This window comes from Muscardinus avellanarius (genome assembly GCF_963383645.1).
Source record: "Muscardinus avellanarius genome assembly, chromosome: 2".
In the NCBI taxonomy this organism is placed as follows: Eukaryota; Metazoa; Chordata; class Mammalia; order Rodentia; family Gliridae; genus Muscardinus; species Muscardinus avellanarius.
Genome location: NC_137787.1, coordinates 55390370 through 55415705, shown reverse-complemented (window position 1 = coordinate 55415705; position 25336 = coordinate 55390370). Strand labels below are relative to the sequence as shown.

General features: G+C 36.9%; 1 pseudogene across 1 annotated transcript in view; it reads right to left on the bottom strand.

Annotated features, from left to right (window-relative positions):
• Window positions 1-4583: 4583 nt before the first annotated feature.
• LOC308258714 (shieldin complex subunit 2-like) overlaps window positions 4584-25336 on the bottom strand; it is a 78857-nt pseudogene continuing 58104 nt past the window's right edge. The window contains exon 2 of the transcript in view: window positions 4584-4754. The product of the transcript in view is annotated as a shieldin complex subunit 2-like (transcript). The remainder of the gene's footprint in view (window positions 4755-25336) is intronic.

The window sequence follows — 25336 nt, the reverse complement described above, 5'->3', positions numbered from 1 at the left end:
AGAGCCAGGATTTGACTCTATGTCCATCTCATTCCAAATGATCTCTCTGTCATGTATGTCATGTCACTACTTAGTATAATGCTTCTTTGATATTTTGCTCCAAGTTGAGTCCAATATTTTTTCCCTTGATTAACCTCTGGATAATGTGGACAAAGACATCAAATATACCCTAGCAATTGAGTCATAAAGTTGACATAGAGCAACAGAAATCTCTCTACTTCAAACCCAATTGACTATTTGGAGTTTGGAGTGGTATGTTTCTTATGTGTAATTAGTGGTTGTGTTTGATCAGTTTGTTGACTTAAAATAAATCTTTATTGTTGTGCTTTTATCTAGAGAGGCATGTGGCTTATATTACATAAGAGTCATCTTTTTATGTAAAATGAAATTGTAGGTAAGAGCAAGATGCTAAGTTAAAAAAAAAAAGTTTTATGCTATTAGGGATTGAACCCAGGGGCAGTCTACCTCCAAGCCTCACCCCAAGCCCTAATTTATTTATTTATTTATTTTTGTGTGTGACACATCCTGCCCTATTTTACTTTTTACTTTGAAAGAGAGTCTTGCTAGGTTACTGAGGCTGGCCGTGAACCTGTGATTTTCCTGTCTCAGCCTCTATGTACTGGGATTTTGTTTCAATTCATAACAAACACAAATAAAACTTAAATTGTGAAAAACACTTTAAGTCTTAAAATTTTTATGTGTAGAAGTGAAATTTATATTACAAACTATTTGGTGGTTGATTTTTTCCTGAGGAAATAAAGAGATGTGTTTTGAAGAAATTGTAAATTGATACTAATCATTTTACAAATACTTTGTGGTTTCTTACGGGACCAACCAAAGTAGGACAAAAGGTTATATGCAAATGTATAACCACATTCTTTTTAGACAAACAAGAAAAAGAACATTGATTTCACTAGATAAAATGTAGCCGAGCATTGTCTGTAATATTTGTTTCAGATGTTTATTTGTAATTCAATATTGTAGAATTGTGCTTGCAAATTTCCAATATATAAACTAAAATTGCAGTAGGTATATTCTCAATCTGATGAGGTAAAATTTATTTCACCTATCATGTACCTTAAGTATAGGACTAATTTTGTTTTAGGCCCTAGTCTCTACCTATATTGCTAATAAGAAAATATTCTGAGTTCCATGAATTTTCTGGAATTTACTTGCTCTCAGACTTCTAATTCTGATGTAAAACAAACCCAAGCCTCATAGGTAGGTCACATCCTCCCATATTTTTCTCAGAAATAAGACAAAGGTTGGTTAAGCAAGACGTTATAATAGTTAAAGTTATTTGTTTAGATTTGCAGTGTGATTCTAAGAAAACTGACAAACTGAATCTAAGTTCTCTAAATTCTGACTATCAATGTAGATTGTACTACAAAGAATTTAAGAATTGGGACACTTCCGGGAAGATGGCGACCAAGAAAAGCGGGGCTTAAGAGCCCCGCTAACAACCAATCTCCATTACCACAAAATCAGCGCCTTTCATAGCCATAAAACACCATCATCAGAGAAACAAAAAAATCACCAGTCTCCAGTGAGAAAGCGGACTGAGAACAGAGCTCAGAGCCACAGAGGAGATACACCGGCCTCACGCCCAAGGACGCGGCGGCAGCGGCGACTTCATCGGATGGCTACAGCAAGCCGAGGTGAGCCGCTGTGGAACAGCCAGGCGGGATTTTTCAGCGCAGGGAGCATCTAAAGCTCCCAGTGGCTGAGCTCAGCACACGCTGCAGGGACTCAGAGTGGAACTCAAAACCAAGAAGAAATAAGCCAGCCTCACGGCCGAGGGCATAGCAGCGACGCCATATTGCCACTGGCGGCAGCAGCAGCGAATTCACCGAGTCCAGTACAGCTACATCTGCGAACTCAAGAACAGTGAGTCAAATTGCAGGCCACAGAGGAGAAATCCCAGTACTGTACTCCCTGGGACTTGACCCAGTGGGGGAGTGGCGGTGGCAGAGATATCACACCATAGGAGAACGTGCAACCTGGCACCCCCCAGAGTTTAAAGCAGCCTCTATCGACTCCCTGGGTCGGAGACTTTGTGATACAACCCAGTAAAGGAGTAGTGGGTCTGAGATACTACAGCCTCGAGATCCAGAGCACCTTAAGCAAAGTCATAGTGACCCAAGGGAAGAACCCAGAGAAGGCACAAACTTCCAAAATCATGGGAAAGAGGAATAACAATGGAGCAATGAATGCCCACAACCCCACAACATCAGAACCCGATAAAACAGAAATTCAGAGATTTCTAGAAGATCAAATCAGGAAAATAACTGTAGAAATAATAGAGGTGCTTCGAAAAGAACTCAGAGAGAGCCAAAAAGAGATAAAAGATGCAATTAATGAAGTAAAGGCATCAATTCAAAGCACAAACAACTGATTAGACCACATGGAGAACAGAATCTCGCTCTTAGAAGATGATCATTCCAAAAATGAACGCATAGTTTCTAATCTAGAAAAAAATATCCAACAGCAGGAATCTGACATTGAAGAAATATGGGCCCATTTTAAGAGAGCTAACCTAAGAATAATTGGAATAGAGGAGGGAAAAGAAAGTGATACCAAAGGGATCAACAATCTCTTCAAGGAAGTAATAGCAGAAAATTTTCTAAACATAGAGCAAGAGGTTGATACACAGATCCAGGAAACTTATAGAACTCCCTTCAGACAGCATCGGAGAAGAGGATCCCCACGCCACATAATTGTCAAAATGACCAATGTGGAAGCCAAGCAGAGAATCTTAAAGGCAACAAAAACAAAGGGCCAAGTGACATTCAGAGGCAAACCAATTAGATCACTCCAAACTTCCCAAACCAAGTCATGAGAGCCAGAAGGGCTTGGAGTAACATATTCCAAACTCTGAAAGAAAACAACTTCCAGCCAAACATTTCCTACCCAGCCATACTTTCTATCAAATTAGATGGGGAAATAAGAAGCTTCCATGACAAACAGAAACTGAAGGAATTTATGTCTTCAAAACCAGCGCTAGAGAAAATACTCAAAGAGATTAACTACAAAGAAGAAATAGGTAACACACACCAGAACCAGAGAAACAAGATTTTCCATCCATTAGACAACTAAGATTGGTTATCTGTGGAGATTAATTATTTATGTTAGTCTTTTACCTATCTCTAAATGGTATTATTTGCCTTTATTGTTGTTAATTTTTAGGATTTCTAGTTGGAATATGAATATACCTTCAGATATAGCATTTGGAAATATTTTATCCAATTCTATCAGTAACTTTTAACTCTGTTTACATTGTCTTTGGATATACAATATTTTTTTATTTTTTAGGGAGTTTGTATACTCTTCTGTTGCCTGTGCCATTGAAATCATATCCAAGAAATCACTGCCAATTTCAATGTTGTGAGGTTTTATGACTCAGATTTTCTTCTAAAAGTTTATAGTCTTAAGATTTATATTTAGGTCTTTTATCTATTTTGAGTTAATACTTGTATATGTGTTAGGTAAGGTTCCAATTTTATTCTTTTTCATGTAATTATTATTTTTCAACAACATTTAGTTAAAAGATTATTATTTCCTCCACCAAATGTTCGTGGAAACCTTGTCAAAAATAACTTGACAATATATGGAAGTATTTAGCTCTAGGCTTGTATTTAACTCCAATGGTTTATATATCTGCCTTTAGAACAGTATTACACTGTTTCAAATATTGTAGCTTTATATGGTTTGAAATCAGAAAATATATATCTTCTAGCTTTGTTCTTTTTCGAGATTGTTTTGGGTATCTAGAGTCCATATTCCATATTAGGATAGATTTTTTTCTGAAAAATAAATATATAAATATATGATAGTTTCACCTAAAAAATAGAAAAAAATATTCTCTGGTAAGAAAGAAAGCAAAAAGAAATATTGAAATGTTATCTTTAAGTCATCAAAAGCTTGGTATCAGACAAATGAAAGTGTTATGTGAGATTATCATTTTTAATTTTGGATAAATTGCTATAATACTAGATGTCAACCACTAAGCCAAGCATGGGAAGGAGGGATGGGGAGAGAATGGGGTGGGGATCGGGTGGGGGCTGACTGGGTGATGTGTGCATGTATGTCTACAAAGTTTGTATCCCACTATGATGTATGAATACAATGCACCAATAAAAAAATTAAAATAAAAAAAAATTGGATAGAACTTCAGGTATCATTAACTCAGCATGTCGTCCTAATCTAAATAAGCTGTATGACAACTCTTCTATTTGTTTTAATTCATAAACACAGGTAAAGGTAAAAGACAGTCTGTACCTTTTCCTGGTCCAGTGTCCTTGCCAGTATGGTAGAAACTAGCTATACAGAAAGATCCATGGACAGAAATATTTATCTTAAATCACACCCTTATTTCCTTAAAGCATCCATTCTGTTGCCAGGAGTGCTAATAATGGCTCCTGGACACTATATTTTAAACAAATAATGCTTCCTTTAAAAAAAAAGTGCAGTCTGTTATAAAAGGCTTTGTAGGTTGGAAATATATATACTTTAAACAGAACTCGGTTAAGAAAACTCCGCCATCAAATGCTTCATTAGTCCATGTGTAGGTGTAGTGTACACGTTCAGCTGCGTGGTGTGACCCAGTGTTGACTTCTCGGTTTTCGTATTGAGAGGTTGACCTGGACCTGCTGGGTGAAGTTGCCTGTTCCACAGGAAGCCACCTCCTTCACTGCTGCTTGCTGCTTTCTCTTTAGCCCACACCCAAAGCCACTGTCACTGTCATGGGAATGAGCCTTCACAAGGTAAGTGAAAAGAAAACAGGAACAAATATGTTTTCAAGCTGAATTTTCAACGCCTGATGCAGGCATTGGCTCATGCTGAGGAGCACAGCCTTGCAGGGACCCCTATCAGCCCCGGTTGATGTGGAATCTTATATAGTGTGAGTGAAATGACAGAGATCCCAGGTTCCCAAGTGCTCTATTGGAGACAGAAGTAGGTTATGTTGTCTAGACTAGAGGAAATGTTTTGTGTTTTTTTTTTTTTTTGAAGAAAGTTTAGCCAAATTTTAAAAGCCAAATGAGGGCTATAGAACTAAAATTTTACTGATTTCTTGGTTTTAGAAAGGCTTTTTCTTCTTTCTTTTTGTCTCATTTTAAAAGTCTATCTTTAATCCCAATATGCAAATTAAAACTTGCAGTGATTCCAAAGGGATACTGGCTGTATCATACAGAGGCAGCCTCTGGCTTTGGTTTTCCTATCCGGACTTTTCAACTTGAGGTAGAATCAATATTATGTTTAAGGATTCACTGTAGTCTTTTTGGCAAACATAAAGCACGGGGCTATTTTAAATGAGTGTTTCATAAGCATCTAAAAATATGGTAAGTTTTTATATAAAATGGCTTTTTACTATATTGTAAACAGTAGATTTTTAAAATTTTTATTACTATTAATTTTAATTTTTTAAAATTTTTATTAGTGCATTGTATTTATACATCATAATGGGGTAAAAGAACTTGTGTAGATATAAATGCACACATCACCCAGTCAGCCCCCACCCAGTCCCCACCTCACTCCCTCCTCATCCATCCCTCCCATGCTTGGTTTAGTGGTTGACTTTGATATGAATAAGTACATCATGCGCTTTAAAGAGTTTCCCTCTCCCCACCTCCCATCCCCACAGTTAGGTTGCCTTATTTGCTCCTTTATAAGATCTCCTTTTCACCTGTAGTTCCTCCTATGACCCCATTCACCTTTCACATATTAGGGAAAGCATCCAATTCCTTACTTTTTGCAAATGACTAATCTTGCTTAGCATAATGTTCTCAAGATTCATTCATTTCCCTGAAAATACCACAATTGTATTTTTTATGGCCGAGTAAAATTCCATTGTGTACATATCCCACAGTTTTGTAATCCATTCCTTTGTTGATGGACATCTTGGCTGGTTCCACAGTTTGGCTATGGTGAATTGTGCAGCTATGAACTTAGATACACATGCATTAGTTTGGTAGTTTGGTTTCCTTTCTTTTGGGTAGATACCCAGAAATGGTATTGCTGGATAGAATGGTAGATTTGCTCTCATTCTTCTGAGGGTTCTCCATACTGTTTTTCAAAGTGGTTGCACTAATTTGCAATCCCACCAACAATGTTTTAGAGTTCCCACTTCTCCACATCCTCACCAGCATTTGTTATTGTTTGTTTTGAATGATTGCCATTCTAGTTGGAGTTAGGTGAAATCTCAGGGTAATTTTGATTTGCATCTCTCTGATTGCCAATGATGTCGAGCACTTTTTCATGCATTTATTGGCCATTTGAATTTCTTCTTTCGTGAAGTGTCTATTTAGTTTACTCACCCATTTTTTGCTTGGATGCTTTGTTTTCTTAGTGTTGAGTTTCTTGAGTTCTCTGTATATTCTAGATAATAGTCCTCTATCAGAGGTGTAGGTGGCAAAAATCGTCTCCCATTCTGTTGGCTCTCGATTGAGGTTCTTGACAGTTTGCTGAACAGAAGCTCTTCAATTTTATGCAATCCCATGCATTGCTTCGCCTTTTTGTTTGTTGTGCCTTTGGGGTCCTGTCCAACCATAAATCCATTGAAAAAGAAATTCAGAAAGCACTTCCACTCAGGATCACCCACAAAAAAAGAAAATACTTAGGAATAAACTTAACCAAGGAGGTAAAAGATCTCTACAAAGAAAATTATAAAACACTGAAAAAAGAAATCAAAGAAGATCTTAGAAGATGGAAAGATCTTCAATGTTCATGGATAGGCAGAATAAATATTAGTAGATTTTTAAAGAGTTTTTTTGAATCTTTTTCATCATAAGGCAACATAGACATTTGTAGTTCTCATGCTTCAAGGATTTTTCTCCCATTTGCCCTCAAGCCCTTTTATTCTTTTTCCAGTAAGTTACCACTTTCCTCTCCTTTCTCCCTTGCAGAATATAAGCCATCAATTTAAGATGCCAAAAGCAGAAGTTTTGAGAAAATTTGAACAATAATTAGAGCAAGTTTTTTTTACCTTTGATTTTTTATCCATTCTATAGACATTTATTGATTTAAGTTGCTTTATTACAATGGTTGAAAGTCAACATTTTTTTCCATTATAAGAAGAGGGTCCCGAACTCACTATGGTTGGAATTACTGTTTTATGATGTTACAGGAGTGATATGCATTCAATAGAAACCATCTTAGAATTCTGTGATCTGTTCCCAGGCCAGTGGCCTGTGGCACCCACCATCTCTTGCAAGGCTGAGTGGTACTTTCCCATCAGCCATGCACTCAGGAGGGCGGAAGCTGTAACTCTATGGTGTCTGGTGCTGCTGAGCTGGGCCGATGGAAGGTTAGGTGTATTAAGTGCATTTGAATATATGATATTTTTTGTGTACAACAGGTTTATCAGGAAATACCCATTGTAAGCTGAGGAACATCTGTACTTATGGGACCATTTCCCTCCAACCTAGAATATTCCATCTCATGTTATGGTATAAGTTTTAGCAATTTCCCCTGTCCACTAGCTATCTGAAGTCTCAGTTCTAGCCTTTGAAACTATTATTCAAGAGGCCATTGGATCTGAGATCACACACTATTTCATTTTTTCTAAACCTAGAATTTGTTTTTTCTGCTGCAAATGATCCTATTTCCCACTGGTGGCTCTAATGATCCTATTTCCCACTGGTATCTCTGGGTTTCACAGATATCATCAACTAATAAGAATATTTGCATTTATATACAAACATTTTGTTCTCTTAGTACCATTTCAAGTTATTAGTGGATTTTGAAAAACAAACACAAATGACTGGCAAACAGTGACAGACACTCTGTGTTCACTGATGGCCTGTGTTCATAGACTGCCTGTCATGGCATGACTGTGATAGGCTTTGGGGAGTCTAATCTAGAAATATCTGTGAGTCTTCACTGTGGCATCTTCTAAAGCTCCTCTCTAGTCCTGCATCAACTAGGCTGTGGCCAAGATTTCTGCCTGACGCTTTGCCTGCCTTTCTCTCCTTGTGCTTTAACCCAGTGTTAGCCACTTGATCTCAGTCACCATCAGCAAGCTGACCTCTTAGAACTTCAGAGCTCACTGCTCTTTTTGCCTGGATTTCACTCCCTTTATCATTTTTCATGGCTTAATCCTGCAAGTAATTCGAGTTCCTAATTAAATATCATCTCAAAGATATTTCCCTGACCACTCCATCTAAAGGAATAAGTAAAATTATTTGTAACTTTCTTTCCTCTGATTTTACCTTCATAAAAATATAACATTCTGTTACCTATTCCATGATTGCCTGTCTTCTCCACCAGAATGGGTGTGCCCTGAGTACAGACATTGATTTGTTTGGTGTCCTGTTCATTAGAAGTGAGCCGGCACACAGAAGGTATTAAATGAACATCTGTGGTGTGAGTGAATTGTTTGTGGTAGCAAATGAATACAAATATAAGCAAAAAAAAAAAGACTCATTGGTAAGAGAATGTTTAAGTGAATTGTGGTCTATTGATAATTTGCAGTATTGTGTAGTTACTGATAAGAATGGAATGAGATCTCTTATCACTGAGGGATTTCCAAAACTTATTATTAAGGAAGAAGTATGGAGATAGAAGAGTATAACAAGGTATGGCGGTTCACATCTGTAGTTCCAGACCTAGAGAGGGAGAGAAAGGGGGATTGCAGGCTCAAGATCAGCCTCAGGAATTTAGTGAGACTTCCAACAATATAGCAAGATTCTGTTTCAAAATAAAAAATAAAAAGGGCTAAGGGTGTGGCTCAGAGGTAGAATGCCCCTGTGTTTAATCCTCAGTACCAAATGAAAAAAAAAGAGTATATATAGAGAATTATACTTGTACCTTGATTTCAAATAAATTTTGCTTTAAAAAGATGAAATAGTTTTAAAATATAAGTATGTTACTTCTATCGTTATAGGGTTTCTAGACAACTATTATTTTATGATGAACATCAATGATATAACTTGGCAAGAACACTAAAAATTATTCTAGAACAAAAAATGGCCAACGTGTCATAAGCCATTTTGTACATTATAGTGTTAGTTTCAAAATTATTTTCCTAAGAGAAGAAAAATGTTTAAGCACTGAAGTTGGGCAAAGAGCTTTAGATTTACCTGAACTTTAGATTTTCTTTGACCATTTCCCCCCACTAACATATTTGTAAAACCAAATTCTTTTTTTTTCTCTAAAAAAATACATAACATGAAGAAGAGAATTCTGGGAAGTGATAGATTAATGATTCAGTGTAAGAATTCTAAATTTCTGACATGCATGCTTAATAATCACCAAACAGCAACAAATTGCAGTGGTTTGTAATTGTTTTCTTTCGTGATAAATGCTGGTCTTCGGCAGTCACTGGTTTAGGGCAGAAGTCTTTGTGTGTGTGTGTGTGTGTGTGTGTGTGTGTGTGTGGTATTGGGGGTAGTACCCAGGGACTTTCTACCACCAAGCTACACCTCTAATTTTATTTTTATTCTTTATTTTAAAACAGCATCTCACTAAGTTGCCGAGAGCCTCACTAAGTAGCTGAAGCTGGCCAAGAACCTTCGAGCCTACTATCTCAGCCTCCCAAATACTGGGTTTACAAACATGCACCAGCATGCCTGCCTAGAATTCTTTTGAGTAGGTAAAACAGTAAACACTCAAAAGAAACATGTAAATAAGGAAAGAAATGCAAAGATCTTTTTCACTATCTTTTTGTAAAGCAGGATTGAAAGGAATCAGCAGTATATAACAAGGGGGACATCAGCTTTATGATTGACCATTCACAAGATATGCTTTATGTTAACTTCTCTGCAAAGTGTGTGTGTGTGTGTGTGTGTGTGTGTGTGTGTGTGTGTGTGTGTGGCAGTGTCCTTTTCAAAATTAGAGTTTTTGAATCACAGAACCATGCGGAAATCCCACACTATTAGAACTGTGGGGAAAGTTCACACCCACTGATGAACTGAGAAGCTTGCTTTCATTATTAATATGCAACAGTAATGCCAGTTGTATTCTGATAAAAGTCAGTATAGATATTAGACATCAGCTCAGTAACTCTTGACAAGACAGGTTCCTGCAGAGAGCTGTAAAGTCTGACATCTTCATCCTTTTTAAAACTGTGAAACTTAAAACAAAGAATTATTTCAATCTCAGTAGTAAAGAAAATTGTAGAGAAAATTAGTAGTAGAAGATGTATTGACTAACTACAGTAGTCTTTGATCGTGGATGCCTAGGGTCACCTCTGGAGAATCTTACAGTAATTGAAATGAAGACCTTAATGAATTCTTCCCTTTACCACGTTATAAATGTCTGCCAAGCAGTGTATACATAGGTTTATTGATGGACAGCTGTTTAAGACAGTGCTCTTTACAAATGCCATTGACCTACCAACCTCATATCTGTAGTTGCTTCATTGAGATTTACAATTTTCTCTGCTTATGTTAAAACTGCATGGATATAATTCATTTCTAGTAAAGCCCCATTAAATAATATTATAAGAATGGCTTTATTTTTTTAACATATGTACTGATGTTATATGCACCTTATAAATACAAGGATATGCCAGGAGATGAACAGTTATAAAATTAACTTTACTTAGAGATCTCACTAAATATTTTCAAACATAAAATGATTCTAAAACTCAAAAAGTAAGAAAAATAAACACATTACTGGGGACATAATAAGCAATATGTATTTGTCTTTACACATGAATATAGAAAGTTTTAAACATTTAGTTTTAAAAATGTATGTGAAATCTATTGTGAGTTGCAAAACCTTTATTATTTTATTTTATGACCCACAATTATTATTTATCTAATGTACTAAATTAATTTAAGTAAATGTTAATTTATATACCATCTCTAAATCTCATTCTTTTTATATTCTTTCTCCCTCCACCTATATTATATATTTCTTTCCCTAATGCAAATATGGGATATTTAGATATAAATGTTAAAAATTGAGGTTTGTATTATATTTTAGATTATGATAGCTGTAATCATTAACCTGTTGTTTAGAAAATACAAAAAAAGTATTTCTAAGAAAGATTTAAAAATTTATGCAGGCTATTATAATTATTACATAACACATGCATATAGATTATACATATCACTCAAACTGTGGATTAGATGACGAATTTGTCCAGTGAATAATTTTATTTAAACATTAAGAGAATTTTAATTTTGTTTCCTCATGACAATAAAACATATTATATCCATTAGTAACATCTACACATCTACATGAATGGTTTCCAGATCCTCTGAGGTTTCTTTCTTTCTTTCTTTCTTTCTTTCTTTCTTTCTTTCTTTCTTTCTTTCTTTCTTTCTTTCTTTCTTTCTTTTTGTGGTACTGGGGTTCCTGGAAACCCTTCTACCTCTGGGCTCTGCTCCCAGACCTATTTTATATATATATATATATATATATATATATATATATATATATATATATATAATTTTATTTGGAAACAGGGTCTCTTAAGCCAGCGTGGCTGGCTTCGAACCTGCGTGATCCTCCTATCTCTGCCTCCCAAGCGCGGGGATTACAAGCATGTGCCACTACGCCCAGCCAGATCCTTTGGGATTTCTAATCACTGAAATGGACCTCACTGAAGTAGCTTGGACATTGGCCAAGCAAGTTTATAAGTCAAGGTGGCAGCATTTTCAATTGATTTCATCTCTAATGATGAAGCATCACAAACACTGGGAACAGACCTTCTCTTAAGCTTCAGAAGAATGCTCTACCCTTTAGTAACAAATTTTACTTTAATTTACTTTTGTTTACTTTCAACTACACAGGATATTCAATAGGAAAGTAATGTAGAATGAGCCCTGGCTCCAAAGTGAGTTCATATACTTTCTGATCTTTTACTAGAATGTCAGTGACTAACAACTATAAACTTGTATATGCTTTTCTAAATCCTACCCCTCAACCAATTTTTTAAAAAATGACAACAGGTTGTATGGTTGTTACTGTATTTGATAAGGTATACACTTCACTACACATATGTCTGTTGAATAAACATGGCTTCTAAGCTGTTCAGAATTACACATTTTTTGACCTGGTCTTTCAGGTCCATCAGGAGTAAGCCAAGAGTAAGCAAGTGTGTTCTGGCTCCCGGAGGGAAAAAAGTCTTCATTTCATGAAAAGGCAATTAATCTAGAAGGCTGGAGCTAAAAACATGGATGGGTATAAGCTTGTCTAGGAAGATGAAGAAGAGGATAATTTTGAGATGAATAGCGCCATCTGCAGCATTAACTTGAAGCTCAAGTTACAGGAGAATAAAAATGTGCTTAGGAATGATGACCACTAAGATTTCATGGTGGACTTAAGGAGAGTGCTTTTGAAAGACTGACGTGGCTGAGAGGATGGGGAGTGGAGCCAGTGAACATAAACAGCACTTGTGAAAGCATTTGGTGATGAGGTGGGAGAGGCAGAGTGAATGGTCTGAGCAAGAGAAAAGGTTGAGTGAAGAAACATTGGATTTTTCCATTTTGAGAAATAAAATTTATTTCTGATATAAATACATGAATTGAATCCAGAATGTTTTTGTAGTACTTAGAAGGTCTCAGGAATATAGGTTTGCTATAACTAAATAGAAATAAACAGAGAAAATTAAATATCTACTTGAAGTAATTCATCTTAAGCTCAAACACAAAAATATACTTATTTTTAAACACTAACCTTACTTTACGATATATTGGTAAAGGTTTAATAAATAACAGTTAAATGAAAATTTTTATGATTCTTTCTGTGGATATTTTATATTTGGTACTCTGATGATGATATATGCCATGCATAGACTGTTGGTTTAACATTAAGTATGTTAGAATGCACATTCCTCAGAATATGTTAGTATGTTTCACAGAAACTAAAAATTTTCCACTCTCCAAAGGAAACTATCAAGCATCTAAAGAGAGAATCTATGAAATGGGAGATAATCTTTGCCCGTAATTCATTTAATAAAAGTCTAATGTCTAAAATATGCAAATTTCTTAAAAGACTTAACACTAAAAAATCTAATAATCCAATGAAGAAATGGGAAATTGAACTGAATATATATACTTCAGAAAAGAAGACATAAAAATGGCCAATAAATACATGAAGAAATGTTCAACATTATTAGACATCAGGGAGATGCAAATAGAACTACAATGAGATTCCATCTTCCTCTAATTAGAATGGCAATCATCAAGAAGTCAAACAACAATAAATGCTGGCAAAAATGTGGGAAAATAGCCACTCTTCTCCACTGTGGGTAAGATTGCAAATTAGTACAGCCACTACAGAGATTAGTGTGAAGACTTCTCAGAAAATTAGGAATGGATCCGCCATATGATCTAGCTATACCGCACCTGAATATTTTTCCAAAAAGATAGGAATCAGAATATTATAGTAATATACGTGTATTTATGTTCATGGCAGCATAATTTCTAATAGCCAAATTATGAAACTAACTCTGGTGTCCATCAACAGATTAATGGATTACAAAAATATGGGATATACATGCAATGAAATTCTACTCAGTAATGAAGAACAAAATTATATCATTTGAAGGAAAATGGATGGACCTGGAGAACATTATGTTACATGAGATTAGCCAGTCACAGAAAGTAAATGATCATATGTTTTCTCTCATATGCAGAAGGCAGTGAGTAACTAGGATGTAAGAGGGGACTTTAGATAACGGATGAGAAATTCCAGTGGAGCAAAGAAGATGGCCTAGGAGAAGGGAGGGGAGTGTGTGTGGGGGGGAGTGCATGCACGCACATGGGTATAGAATTAATAAACACTTCCACTGACATAATATACATATGAGAATAATAATGCCAATCCCAAAATCTTATATGGCGAAGGGGGGAAGTGGAGAAAGAGCTGAGGGAAGCTCACCAAGTGCTGCGTGCATGTATATCACTATCCATGACTTCCTTATGAGTCTATAATATACCAATAAAAGAATAAAAACATTTATAAATGTTAATACTTGAGAAACAAGACAACTTCTTTAAAATTAGGAATAATGTTGAATGCAATTGTTTAGAATAGAAAAGATATATAAAGTCACAAACATTTTCAGGTTACAAACTGCCTAAATGACATATTCTTACTGCTATAGCCTGTAGTGAGCAAAACAATGATTAGATCCTTCAAATTGTTGCAGGGGGATAGGTTGGGGGGGGAAAGGTGTGGGAGGTGAAATAATCCCCCACCGTGGATTCTTGTCCTAGGCTAAGAATAAGTATTCATCGCTTGGACAGCTGCTGCAGATTTAAAGAAGTTTATTAAAAAGATAGAAATATAGAGATAGTTAAAGCCCTGTGCCGGAGGAGACACAGGGGGGCAATTCGACCGAAAATGCCAAAGAATTCCAGTTTACTGAGTTTTTATCCTGTCTAAGTCCGAGGAAGGTCCTTTGATCTGTAGATATGCTAGCCTTATCTCTAGCCCAGTCTCTGCTGTTTCCAGGAGGATTTGCCCTGGAAGGTGGGGCTGTCCTGCCTTCAAACATAGTCCTCTACACCTCTTGTTCCATCCCCCGAGATGTGTGAAATTGTTTCTCCCGGCATCTGGGATTTCTTCAGATTTCCCTTAGGCCATTTGTTTCTCTTTCAGAAATGTAAAGAAGCCTCTCAGGCTTCCTTTCCTTCCCTTTAGAAATGTAAATTACAAGTCCCTCCTTTCTGCTAGCCCTGGCCTTCTTAGTATAAAGGATATATTTTTAAAATTGGAACTCTTTTCCCAATACTTATACCTTAATACATTTCAAACCCTCTTCCCAATACCAGTACAAAATTCAATATTAATTTTAAACAAAATTAAGAAAACGGAAGAGTTTGCTATCACTCTCTTTATCCCAAACTGCTGCATTTTGGTGTTTCTTCAGGCTGCATCTTAGTTCCCCTTCCCTTTTTTTTTGACAAATCTCTCCCCCTAGGTAGTTTCTTCAATTCCAAAGTTTCAGGTACTATCTATACAATGATGAGGACAAAATTTATATTTCTAGCAAACATCACTACTTTAATTTATCTACATCTTGCTCTCCAAACTTCTTTTCTTCTAAGAGCTTAACTGAAGAATCATTGGTGTATAATATGGTACACATATTTAAAATATACTATTTGGAAAGTTTTGACATGTTCCTCCATGAAATTATAACCAAAACAGAATAGCAAACAGAATAATCACCCAAAGTTTTATCATGCCTTCTGTAATTTCTCCCATTCTCCTCATTCCCTCACCAGTCCCTAGGCAACCCCAAACTGCTTCATGTTTTTATGATTAGCATGTATATTCCAAGGTGCTATGGAAATGGAATAATTTGATATAGTAAATGGAATGTTCCTGTAGTATTTAGAGGTTTTCAGGACTATAGCATTAGGTGACAAAATACAAATAAACATGGTTAATATGGTCATTTGAAATATTTTTAATACTTTTACCTGGCTGTTCACTCAGCCTAATTATTTTCAGAATCAGCAATGTTGTTTACATGCTTCAGCATTTCCTTTTTTTTTATTGCTTAACAGTAGCATCCTCCACTCCCTAGTCATTTATTAGATGGTGGGTACTTGTGCTGTCTCCAGTTCTTGCCCATTACAAATAAATCTTCTGTATGACCATTTATATATGAGCCTGTGTATGGACATGCATTTTGATTAATCTTGGTAAATACCTAAAAATGAGAAGTCAGGGTCTTAGTGTACACTTATATTTAAATCTTTAGGAGGCTGTTGAACTATTTTCTAATTTGCTTGTACCATTTCTTTTCATTCCCAAACAGTACATTTTAAATATATGTGGCATATTACACATCAATTATTCTTCAATAAAGATATTTTTTAAAAGGAGGTTGAAAAGTACTAGGAGGGAGAAGTTGATACCTGAGTTTAGAGGGATGGTATTTGCGATAAATGTAAGTTTCGTCCTCGTTAGTGTATACATGCTGTTTCCAATTGAAGAAACCTCCCAGAGAGAGATTAGTCAGAAAAGAGAAAGGAACCCAGGATACAGCCTTAGGAAACACCAGAATCTAGAAGTTGGGGATGAAGACAGCCATGGAAAACACTTCAGTATTCGTAAGATGTTTAAATCCAATTCGAAATGTGAAACATCTGATCATTTTACTCACTATAGGCTTGTGCTTGACAATCTTTGTGACTTTGATTCTTCTGATTCCTAAGCCCATTGCTAAAGCTTGTTTGTTCCCCTACATCCTTGCCAACACTGAGTGTGGTAAGAATTTTAATTTGAATTCAGAGAGGTGTGTATTGCTACTTCATGTGGTTTTACTTTACCTATCTCTAATAACAAATGATGTTGATGCATTTTCTGTGCTTATTTGCTTATTTGTTTTTGATGTTTGTTCAAATCTTCTATTTTTAAATTGGGCAGATTGGTTTGTTAATACTGTGTCTGAAAATATCTAATTATTTTTTTTTCTGGGTAAAAGTTCTTTAATAGATATATGCTTTGGAGATATTTTCTCCCAGCCTATGGCTTGTCCTTTGATTATCTTTAAGGAACAGGCATCTTTTTTGCATTTAGGCCTATGATGTACTTTCAATGGTTTTTTGTTTATGGTATGAAGTATACCTTCTTTTTTTTCTTTTCTTTTCTTTTTTTTTTTTTTTTTTTTTTGCGGGTCTGGGGATGGAACCCATGGGCATTCGACCTCTGGGCTACACTCCCTGCCCTATTTTTATTCTTTATTTTTAAACCGGGTCTCACTGAGTTGCAGAGGGCCTCACTAAGTAGCTGAGGCTGTCCGTGAACCAGGATCCTTCGGTCTCAGCCTCCCAAATGCTGGGATTACAAGCGTGCGCCACCACGCCCAGCTACCTTATTTTCTTTTCCTGTGTATGCATGTATGATTGTGCTAGAATTATCTTTAGAAAGAATACTTTCTCAATTAAATTGCCTGTTCACAGTCAAACTTGAAATTAACTGTCTGTGAAAGTGTCTTTCTGTCCTGTTTCATCTGTTTATTTTCATGCCACAGCCATACTTCTATCATATCTCTCTTGAAATGAGGTAGTGTTAATCTCCAACTATTTTTTAAGTTTGTTTTGACTATTTCGAGGCCTTTGCATTCCCATACACACCTTAAAATTAGCTCAGTGGAGTTCTACTTATTTTTTCAATGATCTATTCTCTTAGTATTTTATTTCAGTAGTTCCTATTGCCATGTTTTTAGTCCACTAATTCTTTTCTTCTGTAATCTTTAATCTGCTATATATCTAGTTTGGTGCATTTTAAAAAAACTTAAGCATTATGGTTTTCACCTCTGAAAGTTTTATTTCATCATTTTTTTCTCCTTCTGTGTCTCTACTTCCATTTTTTTTAATGTAGAAAATAACCTTTTTTGCTAACTGTAACATCTGTATCTTTCTGCGTTGGTTTCAGTTGATTTTCTTCTTTTTTTCTCAAGATGAGTCATATTTTCCTGCTTCTTTGTATGACTGGTAATTTTTATTAGATACCAAGCATTGTGAATTTTTACTTTGTTGGGTGCTGCATACCTTTGTATTCTTATAAGTATTTTTGAGCTTTGTTCTAGGGTGTAGTTAAATTATTTGGAAACAACTAAATCCTTTCTGATTTTATTATAAAGATTTGTTAGGTGAAACCAGATCAATACTTAGTTTAGGGCAAGTTCTGTTTTTGAGGCAAGATCCACCAGAGGGCTAACCTAGTGTCTCCCTGTGGGGCTGGTGTGAAAAGAGCTATTCCCAGCCCGATTGTAACCCCTAACAACTATTCTCTTTAATCCTTTCTGATGTTTTCTACCCTAACCTGAGGGGAGAAGATCACACACCTCAGATGCATGTGAAGATTGGGGCTCCCCTGAATACTTCAGAGCTCTCTGCAGATGGCCATGCTTTGATCAGTCCAGCCCTCCCCCTGCCAGTGTATGTGCGAGTGAGTGTGTTTGTGTGTGTGTGTGTGTGTGTGTGTATTGTATTGGTTTGATTTTTATCCCATAAGCTATATACTTGTTTTCCTCCTCCTCCTTCTCCTTTTATTCTTTTCTTCTCCTTCTTCTTCTCCTTCCCCTTCCTTCTCCTTCTCCTTCTTCTCCTTCTCCCCTTCCTTCTCCTTCTCCTTCCCCTTTACCTTCTCCTTCCCCTCCATCTCCTTCTCCTTCTCTTTCTCCTCCTTCTCCTTCCGCTTCCGCTTCCCCTTTCCCTTCTCCTTTCCTTTCTCCTTCCCCTTCCCCCCCTTCTCCTTCTCCTCTCCTTCTCCTCTTCTTGTGCTATTGAGGATTGAACCCAGAGGTCTTGTACCTCAAAGCTATATCTTTTCCCCTATTTTTGTTTTGAAACAGGGTCTTACTAGGTTGCTGATAGTCTCAATATAGATCATGTCAAATTACACTTCTTTAAGCTTGATGTCATGATATATATCTGTAATCTCGGTTCTTGGGAGGCTGAGACAGGACCATCACAGGTTTGAGGCCAGCCTTGGCACTAAGCAAGACCCTGAGCAATGTAGTGTTTCAAAGTAAAAAAATGAAAGGAGCTGGGTGGGGTGGGGGTAGCATAAAGGTAGAATACCCCTGGGTTCAGTTTCCTCTGACAAATATATATTCCTGTAAAATCCTTTAAAATATTTCTTCTTACAGATAAAAAAGAAATCTAGTCTCCTTGCTTTATCCTACAAGATACAAAAGACTGGATCAGTCTTATCCTGAGCAATTAACATCTTCCCTGGCTATGCTCCTATCACACTGGCATCTTTACTTTCTAGAAAACATGAAACTCTTCCCAACTTCAGAGCCTTCCACATGGAATGTGGAGTTCTGCCCTTAGTTTTGTGGTGTAGCTGACACTCTGCATCCTTTGTCTTGACCTAAATAGCACCTCTGCACACATCTTCACTAATTATCTCATGAACTCTGTCCTCCATGTTGTTTACTATCATAGTGCCGGCCAGTTATCTCCATGGAACTTGATTGCTTTGCAATGATTATGTTGTAATTCGGTAGCTCTTATTTTGTTTGTCTCTTTACTAGATTTTAATCTTTGGAGGATTTGAACCGTTTCCTTTTGTTTACCACTATATATGTAGCACTTAGTGTTATCTGTCACTTGGTAGGAATTCAGTTCCTTGTCAACTGAATGAGGGTCATGACCAAGTGAAAATCACATTTGGTGTGGTTTTCAAATGCAAGAGAGACTATCTTGCCTATTTCTTATTGATTGCCAAAATTCTATAATTAGAGAATGATGTCCTTGGTTTAGGAGTTATTACTCTGAAGAAAATTTAGACTTTAGACTTAAATTTTTGAGGTCTTTTCCTAAGGATGAAAGCCAGAACCTAGAGTGAATATATGTATATTGTTCGTATAGAAAGGATGTTCAGGGGAGAAAGAGTCAGGAAGCAGAAGATAGATATAGACAGGGTTCCAGTGTATAGGATACAGAGTATCTATCTTATATTTTTCTATGCCAAGTGAATTCTCATCTTTTTATCATTTATATATCTCTATTTGTATTTACTGTAGGTCCCTTTAGTTATAATCTTCCTATAAATGATACTATTATATCTTATTTAATTCACACAATTCAATGAAGAAATTATCTTTATTATTCCATTTTTGTAGGTGAAAAAATAAAATTTAGGAAGATTGTATGATTTCCTTAACATTATAAAGTATTTACCTTCCAAGCCTGAGCTTTTAATAGCTGGGTCTTACTACCAGCCAATCTGGAATTCTTGTAGTCTTCCACAAAACTACTTCAGAAAATACAGGGCTATAAAGGGCTAGGGAAATATCTGAGGGATCATATTGTAATGTCTGTATTCAGTTCTATAAAGAGACTCTCACAATGAAAATATTGTTATTCTGGATAACCAAATCAACTTGAGCAAGAAACAAAACTGGAAGCATCACCCTGACGTCAAAATATACTATAAAGCTGTAGTAATCAAAGCAGCATGGCATTGGCATAATAATGAATGCACAATGGAACAGAATTGAATGCTGAGAAATAACTCCATGTATTCTCAGCCAAAAGAATAATCTCTCTCTTTTTTTTTTTGTACTGGGGATTTTATCAAGGGCATTCTACTTCTGAGCTGTACTCCTAGCCATATTTTATTTTTTATTTTGAAAAAGGGGCTCACTAAGTTGTTGAGTCTCTTGCTATGTCACTGAGACTAGTTTTGAAGCTGTGATCCTCCTGTCTCAGTCTCCCAAGTTCTGGAATTATAGCTGTGTGCCCAAGAGGCCACTAATCTTTAAATACTGTGTCTCGAACCATTGCTTAGCGTTTTCTTGATCTCTGTGACCTAGACACTGTTATTTTGTAGAACGTTTCTCTGTTTGGATTTGTTTGATGCTTCTTCATTATCAGATTAAGATTATGTGTTTTTGGCTTATTACCAAATGGTTTTGATACTGTAAGATACTATAAAGTTCTCTACCTTAGTTTGTCTCATTTTTTATGATACAACATTAATCACTTGGTCAAGGTCAGGTTTGCCAATTTTTTCCCAAAGTAAAGTTACCCATTTTGGCTTTATAATTAATAACTATTTTGTGTGAAGGTGATACAAAACTATAAAAATCATCTCAGTTTTTATGAAAGTCTCTCCCTCTAGTTTTAGCATCCATTGATATTCTTTGATTAAGTTATTACAATGATGGCTGCCAAGTGGTGATTTTCTAATTCTATTGTTATTTCTACATAATTTATTTGTATTCAACTATAAGAAAAAATTTTCTCTCCACTTATTTATGATTTATTCATTTACTTATTTTTATCAGTATGCAGCCTTTTTGCTTAATAGGTTACAATTTGTTAATTTTGCTTACTGGGTTATAATTTGTTAATATCATTATTTGTTTTGATGATCATATTGTCCTTGATTTGGCCATTGGAAGGCCAGGCCATTCATGCTGGTTTTCTATCAATTTATTGATCACTCATTTAATTTCTGGTACAAGAAGACTTATCTTTTACTTTTTCTGCCCCAGCTCTTGAATTAGCTATTTTTCCAACCAACTCTATTTCTTTTTATGGAGGATCATATTTAGAAGCCAAGATCAGAGAAGTTAAGCATGGCTATTATACTGGGTATCAATATCAGGTTCTCCCAGTGGACAATACTAGCAAATACATACATACATACATGTGTCTTTATTTATTTGTGTATTTATGTTTTTTATTTATATTATGTTTATTTATTTATTTATTTATTTATTTATTTATATAAGTATATACTGAGGTTCTTGAGTTTGCACTGATACTTCTAATTAGAATCTAACCATGAAGTTTGTTCCAGTGTTCTCCTTTTCTATAAGGATATTCTGTATGAGTAGTGATAAATCTGGCTCTCAGTATCCTTTAAAATATTTACCAATTTGGCCGGGCGTGGTGGCGCACGTTTGTAATCCCCGCGCTTGGGAGGCAGAGACAGGAGGATCGCGCTGGTTCAGAGCCAACCTCGCTGGTTTAAGAGACTCTGTTTCCACATAAAAATGTTAAAATATCCCAGTAGGTAACATCTCTTGACTCCAGGCCTGCCCACTGCTTTTTTTTTTTCGGTGGTACTGGGGTTCCTGGAAGCCCTTCTACCTCCGGGCTACACTCCCATGCACCTATTTTTATACCTTTTTATTTTTAGAAACAGGGTCTCTTAAGCCAGTGTGGCTCGCTTCAAACCTGCGCGATCCTCATGTCTCCGGCTCCCAAGCGCAGGGATTACAAGCGTGCACCACCACGCTCGTAGCCCACTGCTTTGAATACTTTCATAGTCCTGCTCATTTGGGTTCCAGGTAGCCATCAACACCTCTGCTTCCCTTAGGCAACCTCTCAACCTATTTGGGCTTCAGCACCATAATGCCATGCAACGGGTTAGGGCACTGTCTTCCTGTCATTGCTATGAACCTATACCTCACATGCAAGGAAGGCAGGAGGCAAAGAGAGAAAGAGTTATAGCGGGGCATGGTGGTGCATCCCTGTGATTCCAGCATTTGGGAGGCTGAGCCAGGAGGATTGCAGTTCATGGAGGTCTCAGCTATTTAGTAAGGTACTCTGCAACTTAGTGAGACCCTGTTTCAAAATAAAGAATAAAAAATAGGGCTGCGGGTCGCTTGGAGGTAGAATGCCTCTGGGTTCCATCCTCAGTAAGACACACACACACACACACACACACACACACACACACACACGCCAGTTACAAGGCAGTTAGTAAGTCTGGACCCTTTTGATGTTGCTTGTCAACTCATCCTGATCTCTAGCTAATCAGAGTGCAATTACCCTATCTACCATCTAATCCTCACAGTCTCTGTTGATTATTATAGCTTAGGTATCATTTTATAAAAATGGAAGAACAAATTGACTTTGCTTTTCTGCACTACCACCACCAAAGAGCAGTCCACATGTCTTTCCTTAGTAGAATTGTGTATATAATTTACACATAAAGCTATCCTGGACTTATCATCTTAGATAGGACGCCTGGGGATAATATGGAAATGATGCTCTTTTGTGTAACTGGGAAGGTCTCCAAGATGAGTGCCATTTCTTGGAACAGCAGACTTCTTTTCTCACATGAGCTACATGGCAGGGGAGTGTTACACAGCTCACCCATGGCTGCTGGCAGCCCAGTGGCACCCAAACGGAGTTCTCATTCTGCATCTTGGAATTGGAAATCCCTGCAGTGCAGCTAAATTTCCAACACGCACAATGATCTAAATTAATGTCTCACTTCTATTCAGGGAGAATAAGGCTGTCAAAGATTTAATTTCTTCTTTTGGAGAAGAAAAGAGAAACAATTTATCTTAGAGAAAATGGTAATGGATGTTTCTATGTGTCCGTTTTGTGTAAGAAAAATGTGTTTTATGCTATTGCTTTTGGTTTTTTGCTCGAGCTTTTGAAATGTGTGGACTTATATCTCTGTACAGCTGTGTGCATGTGTCTGCTTTTGTAAAATCTTGGTTGCTTAGTAGCCCCAATCTGGGAGTTACTCTCATGGAGGCAGCAGCTATTTGTCGGGCAGATTCCAAGGGGCTTGCCTTTGATTATTTTAGAATTGATACTCTTGGATCCATTGCCTGCAACTTTCTGAAGTTCCTGGATGTGTTTACCTTTCTTCCAACTTGAATTAAAAAACATTACTACTTTTTAATCTAATTTCCCAGAAAGATTGTTTACCTATGGTATTTTCTTAATGAAGATATATTTCCATAGAAATTGTTTCCTTTGGTTCATTTTCAGATTTGCTGTTTCTAATAATACCAAAAGAGGACTTTCACCTGGAAAGATATAATATTGATTATTTAGAAATTGGCACTTCGACTGTTCCCTCTTGAATTCAAATATGTGTGAAATCCTTTTACCCACTGCTAATCTTTGTACTCTTTAGAATATTCCAAAAGAAAAATGTCTTTACATAAAAAGTGTGCCTGGGCAAATGAAAAGAAAGAATGTTCATTTTATGAAAACCAAGCTCTTTCTCCATCACTTGAAACATCTCTAGCTTCTTGGCTATATCGAATATTCCTTCCTTCCTTCTTGCCTTCCTTCCTTCCTTCCTTCCTTCCTTCCTTCCTTCCTTCCTTCCTTTTTTGTGTCCCTGGGATGGAACCCAGGGGCATTCTACCTCTGAGCTACACCCTCAGCTTTGCTTTTTATTCTTTATTTTGAAACAGGGCCTCAAGTTGTGGAGTGTCTCATTAAGTAGCTCAGGCTGTCTGTGAACCCATGATCCTCCTGTCTCAGCCTCCCAAGTACTGGGATTATGAGCATGCACCAACATGCTAGGATACACATTATCTTTCTTGAAACCCAGTGACAGCCTCCTCACAGGTTTCTCCACAATCACTTCAATCTTCTCCAAACTGCTCTTCAGAGGCAGAATTTCTGTGATCAGATCAACCCCTACCTTTCTATGAACTGAGGAATGCCCATGCTTAAAATTCTTCCATGGTTTTTCCTTTGTTCTTAGGATAAGAAAACAGACTCTTCAACAGGACTGGAATGGCTTGGTTTGCTCCTCTGGCCTCATCCCTCTCATGCCACACGGTCTCTGTTCCAGCAGCTCCTTAAACTTTTCCAGGTGTGAAAAGTGCTCTGTGGCCTCCTGGCCACAAGCATCCTCCTGGATTGGAGCTCACACCATCTATCTAACTCCACTCTTTCTTCAACTCAGTTACCACATTTTTAGAGACATGTTTTTCATCTAAGTAGTTTATTCTTTTCTCTTGAAATTACAGCCTCATAGCACTGAGTTTTTCTCTTTCAAATTACTTACAAAAGTTGCGATTTTACATGTGTGTGCTTTGACTGATTAAAATTTACATTCCCTACTATAGGTACACAGAAATTGCATTTATTTTCTGTTTAACTTTGTATCCCACAACTTAATATAGTGCCCAGGTTGCGATAAGGGATCTCAAAATACCTTTTTAACAAAAGATGAGAAAAGCCAGACATGGTGGCGCAGGCTTGTAATCTCAGCATTTGGGAGGCTGAGGCAGGAGGATCATGGTTTGTAGACAGCCTCAGCTACTTAGTGAAGCCTTTTGCAACTCGGTGAGGCCCTGTTTCAAAATAGAGAATAAAAAATAGGGGTGGGAGTGTAGTTCAGATGTAGAATGTTTTTTGGGTTCCATCCCCAATAACCTAAAAAAAAAAATAGTGAAGAAATGAAGTCACACTGGAGGAATTCTTTTTTGTATTGGTCTGGAGGTAGAACCCAGGGGCATTTAACCTTTCAGCTACACCCCCTGCCCTATTTTTTATTCTTTATTTTGAAACAGGGTCTCACTAAGTTGTGGAGGGCCTCACTAAGTAGCTGAGGCTGTCTGTGAACAGAGATCCTCTGGTCTCAGCCTCCCAAATGCTGGGATTACAAGCATGCACCACCATGCCTGGCTTGAAGGAATCTTGAAAAACCCTTACTGAGTCTGTTATGATTACATGAGCATTAAGCTCTTCAAGCATAATAGAGGTTTTGGGGGGTTGAGTGATGCTGATAGTCAAACTGACCTTGAAAGGAAGGATTGTTTAGATTTCATCTAAACAGACTTTACAGGGAAGTGCCCAGACTCATGAAAAAATATATATCTTGGATGGACTCTGATATGTTTAGTCCTTAAGAATACGGTGTGGGGATTGATTGATCAGCATTCCTGAAACACACATATAAAGAAATATATAGTCATATCAGAACAATAAGTATCTGCTGAGTTCTTATTCTGTATCAACCTTGCACCAGCTCTAAGTCTAGCCCAGAACGGCTTGTTAATCGTCCACATCAGTCTCCTGAGGCACTGGTGCTGCTGCTTGTCCATCCACATTCCCCATGAAGACGCTGGGACAGTCAAGCAGCTTACCCCATGTCAGAGCCAGCTGGTAGACAGAGTCATGCGTGGGATCCTAGAACCAGC